Raw genomic sequence first — 4,770 nt, forward strand, 5'->3', positions numbered from 1 at the left:
ACTGTTTATATTAAACAGATAGTAATATAACTCAAACCCACGCTACTGAAAGCAAAACATTTTAAAAAGAAAAATAAAAAATAATCTATATTTCCTTGCTTCTTTCTCCCACTCTTAATGATTTGGATGTCTTCTTTTACAATTTTGTATTTATTCTATTTGTAATTAATGATAGTTATCACTTTTCCAGTTATGATTTTCTCACTTTTGTGACATCCTGCTTCTTTTCTATTTAGAGTAGACCTGTAAATATTTCTTTTAGCATGGGTTTAGTGTTGCTAAGCTCTTCTAGTTTTTTGCTTGTCTGTGAAATTCTTTATCTCTCCTTCTATTCTAAAGGATAGCCTTGCTGGATTAAGTATCCTAGGCTGCATCTTTTTTTCATTCAGGACTTTGAATATATCTTGCCACTCCCTTCTGGCCTGTAGCGTCTGTGTAGAGAAATCAGCTGAGAGCCTTATGGGGGTTCCCTTGTAGCTCACTCTTTGTTGTTCTCTTGCTGCCTTTAGGATCATTTCTTTATCCTTGACTCTGGCCATCTTGATTATGATATGTCTTGGTGAGGGTCTGTTTGGGTTCTTCCTGTTTGGGACCCTCAGAGCTTCCTGTACTTGGATATCTGATTCCTTCTTTAAGTTTGGGAAGTTTTCAGTCATGATTTTTTCAAATACCTTTTCAATCTCCTTTGTTCTTTCTTCCACTTCTGGAAACCTTATTATGCATAGATTGGTGCACTTTATATTATCCCATAGGTCCCTTATATTGTTTTCATTGTTTTTTTAATTTGTTTTTCTCTCAGGTGTTATGATTGGGTGCTTTCTGTTGTCCTGTCTTCTAGGTCACTTATTCGTTCCTCTGCATTATCTAGCCTGCTTTGTACAGCCTTTAGATCAGCTCTCATCTCAGCAAATGAGTTTACCAATTCTACTTGGCTTTTCTTTATAGCTTCAATTTCATTTTTGACATATTTTATATCTCTAAACACTATCTCTTTTAGTTCCTTCAGTACTTTGATCACTCCTTTTTTGAAATCTTGATTTAGTAGGCCATCAACATCTATTTCATCGATCGTTCTTTCTGGGGATTTCTCTTGCTCTTTTAATTGGGAATGGTTCCTCTGCTTCTTCATCTTGCTCATATCTCTGGCACTGTGGCTTATGGTGTATCAGTTATCAATTGTGGTCCTTAAGGAGTTTATTTATTTATGTAAAGCCTATGCAGGAATAAATCTTTAAAAAAGAATTTTAAAAGAAGGTAGAAAAAAAGTTTTGAAAACAGTGTATAATCAGTAATAGAAGAGCAAGTTGAAGCAGAATAGCAATTGAGTTGAGACATCTTTTAAAAACCTTAAAAAAAGGAGAAAAGGTTAAAAAAATTGAAACCTGTGTATAGTCAATAACAGGAGATCAAAACCAAGAGAAATAAAAATAAAATGAGGTGGATTTTTTTAAATAATAATAATAAAAATATTTTAAAACAAAAATTTTAAAGGGATTAAAACTGTAGACATATACAATTGTTTAAAAAGTAAAGATTAAAAAGGTAATAAAAATAGAACAAGCAAAAGAAAAGATTAAAAAAATAAAAGGTATGTGTTCTCCTGGAGATTGTGCACTCTTAGTAATTTTATCGAGAAGTCTTTCTGTCTTCGCTCTGTTTTGCAATCTCAGCTTGCTGTTTCCAGAGGCCCTCCATTGGCCCCCTTGTCTGTGCTGCTCCCAGTGCCTGTCTGCAAGCAGATCGTACCCCCTCCCAACATTGGGTCAGGTGCTGCTCTCCTTCACAGTTGTTGGGTGGATCACTCCCCCTCCCGATGCTGCAGTCGGGAGAGGTAAGCAGGCTGATCGCACCCCCTCCCAGCACCGCTATCAGGTGCCGCGCTCCTGCCAGGAAGGCAGGTGGCCACCCGCCCTCTCCCAGCGCCTGTCGCTCCCCTGCTCTGTGCAGCTGCCCGCTCCGCCTGGGGTTGGCGCTCCGTAGGCGGGCTCGGGGAAGGCCGCGGAACAGTCCTGCCCCTGCTCTGCGCCAAATCTCAGTTCCTTGTTTGTCTTGGCAGTGCGAGTTCTCTGAGGTACCAGGGCAGAAAGAACCTATCTACCTCAGTCTATAAACAAGTCTCAGTCCTGCCTAAGAGGTTGCGGAGCCCCCAGGTGCAGATTCAGGTTTCGGCCTCAGCGCAGTCCCCGCCTGGGCGCGCACAGGAGGAGACGGCATCTGTGGCTGCGCCCTGCCTCTCTTCTCAGGAGAAGCGCCACGGGTCTTAGGAGACAACGGCTAAAAGTGCCCCTCCCCCCAGGGCACATCAGCAGCATTGCTTTGCTTTATTCTTTCGTAATTTATGGAGGGCCTAGGTTGCTCTGCTCTGTATCCCCTCCCAGCCACGGCGCACAGCCCCCTGCAGTCCCCCGGGGCTGTTTCAGTGCAGCCGCCCCAGTCCTCCGCCTGGCTAGGGCAGCCTGGCCCGGCCCCCAGTTGCCAGCTGGTGTCACGGGCTGGGTGTTGCAGGGACACTTTGTGCCCGTTTAACTTATTTCTGTCAGTCAAGGGGTGCTTGGGGCAGATCTGAGCCTCGGAGGCTCCCCCTCCGTCCTGCTGGCCTCTCCGTTGGAGAGGGGGAGGTTCAATGAAGGAGCGCTAGTCCTCCTTTGCCGCTCCCTCCCTGGGAGCTTTTTCTTCTTTCTTTTTTCCTTTTCTCTTACCAGATTCTTGGTGTCTTTGTCTTTTGAAGAGGGTGATGTTCTGTTTGAGTTCACCAGGTGCTCTGGTTGGCTAGGTGGGTCCGTGGATGTGAGTTTTGGTGTATTTGTGGGAGAGGGTGAGCTATGAGTGTCCTTCTACTCTGCCATCTTGGCCCCTTAATTCTGAATTTTTTTTATTAATATCCCAAAGACATGCATCTCTTTAAGGAAAACAATCTAGTAGCCATGCCATCTGGATTAGTGACACAGGTAAACCAGAAGTGATTGGTTACTTTATCAAAGAATTCATCCCAGGAGTCTCTTAGAATGAGATTAACAAGCATTTTCCATAAATGGCCAGTAAATTTGTTAGGCTTTGCAACCAAATGGTCTCTGTGATAAGTACTTAACTCTGCCATTGTAGTGCCAAAGTCGATGATACGTAAATGCATGTGTATGACTGTGTTCCAATAACATCTCTACAAAAATAAGTGGGGGCTGGATTTTGCCTGGGGTCTGTAGTTTACTGACGTCCAATTTAGAATCATAAACTTACAGAATCCCATTATTGGAAAGGACATTCCCTCTTAGATGACACTTGAGCCTCCTCTAATACAGTCTTACAAAGTGGTCATAAGAGGCGATAAGAGTAATAAGTAGGGCCCAGGCACTGGTATACGAGGTGTTAGTGGCTTCAATAATGAGGTCTTTGGAGTAGAAGCCTGTAAGGAATGAGATTCTTGTCATGAGGAATGAGGGTCATGGTGCCACCAATGAGGAATGTTGTGGTGAAGGGTATAGATTTAAGTAATCTCACTATTTTTTGAATATCTTGTTTGTCATTTCCACAGCATATAAAGAGTATTGCTTTAAAGAAAGTGTGTGTGCAGATGTGAAGGAATGCTAAATAGGGTTGGTTAATACCACCTGTTAATATCATAAGGCCTAATTGGCTTGAGGTGGAGAAGACAATTTTTTAATGTCATTCTGCATAAGTGTACATTGTGGTAAGTAGTGTGGTCGTTGCTCTTAGGCATAGTGTCATGGTTTGGGTAGTTTTGTTACTTCCTATTAGGGGATAAAATTGAATAAGCAGGAATACACCTGCTACTACTATTGTACTTGAGTGAAGTAGGGCGGATACAGGAGTGGGGCCTTCTGTTGCTGAGGGGAGTCAAAGATGTAAGCCAAAATGAGTGGATTTTCTGGCTGCAGCTAGGAGAAGTCCTTTTGGGGGTAGGTTGGAGGGGCTTTGAGTGAACATAAAGATCTGTTGAAGATCTCATGTATTTAAATTAAATAAAAATCAGGCTATTGATATGACAAATCCAGTATCTCCAATGCAGTTACATAGAATTTCTTGGAGGGAGGCTGTGTTTGCATCTGCTCGGCCATGTCATCATCCAATTAATAAAAATATAATCCCAACTCCCTCTCTTCTGTGGTGAAGCTGGAATAGGTTATTGGTGGTGACAAGAATTAGTATTGTAATAAAGAATAAGAGTAGATATTTGAAGAACTGATTAATATTGGAGTCAGAGTGTGTCTACCACATTGAGAATTCTATAATGGATCATGTAACAAATAGTGTAATTGGTACAAATACTATTGAGAAATCATCTGTTTTGAAGTTGAGGGATACTTTTAGGGTGTAAACTGTAATTCAGTGTCAATTAACCTCCGTTTGGATGCCTCTAGGGCAGGGTGACTTCCTACCCACCATCTGTGGACAGTTCTAATTCTTGGGAAACTGTGGCTTCAGCCAAGTCCAAATGGTCTGTGTGATCCACTGGTTGAAATCATACTCCCGTGCTGTGGCCACTTGACAGTGATGCTGTACACCAGATGCAAGCAAGAGAAGGTAGGTGGCTTAGAAATCTGGAAATCTGAGAGAGTGTAACTAGGTCTGTCTTGTTTAATGACTAATGAGAATGGATAAATACCGCAGTGTGAGGGCCCTAGACACCTCCTACTAGGCCAATTACTTTTTCATTGATGAGCCATGGGGAACTTCAGGGGTTTCCAAGGCAGGGACTGTGATAGATAGGGTACTTGGTGAGCTATAAGGAGAAACTATTTCAGTATTTTCAGA

General features: G+C 42.3%; 1 pseudogene; it reads right to left on the reverse strand.

Moving 5' to 3' along the window:
• Window positions 1-3,287: 3,287 nt before the first annotated feature.
• LOC116285515 (NADH-ubiquinone oxidoreductase chain 5-like) lies at window positions 3,288-4,335 on the reverse strand (annotated as a pseudogene).
• Between the last annotated feature and the right edge of the window lie 435 nt (window positions 4,336-4,770).

The sequence above is a fragment of the Vicugna pacos genome, chromosome 10 (genome assembly GCF_048564905.1).
Source record: "Vicugna pacos chromosome 10, VicPac4, whole genome shotgun sequence".
Lineage (NCBI taxonomy): Eukaryota > Metazoa > Chordata > Mammalia > Artiodactyla > Camelidae > Vicugna > Vicugna pacos.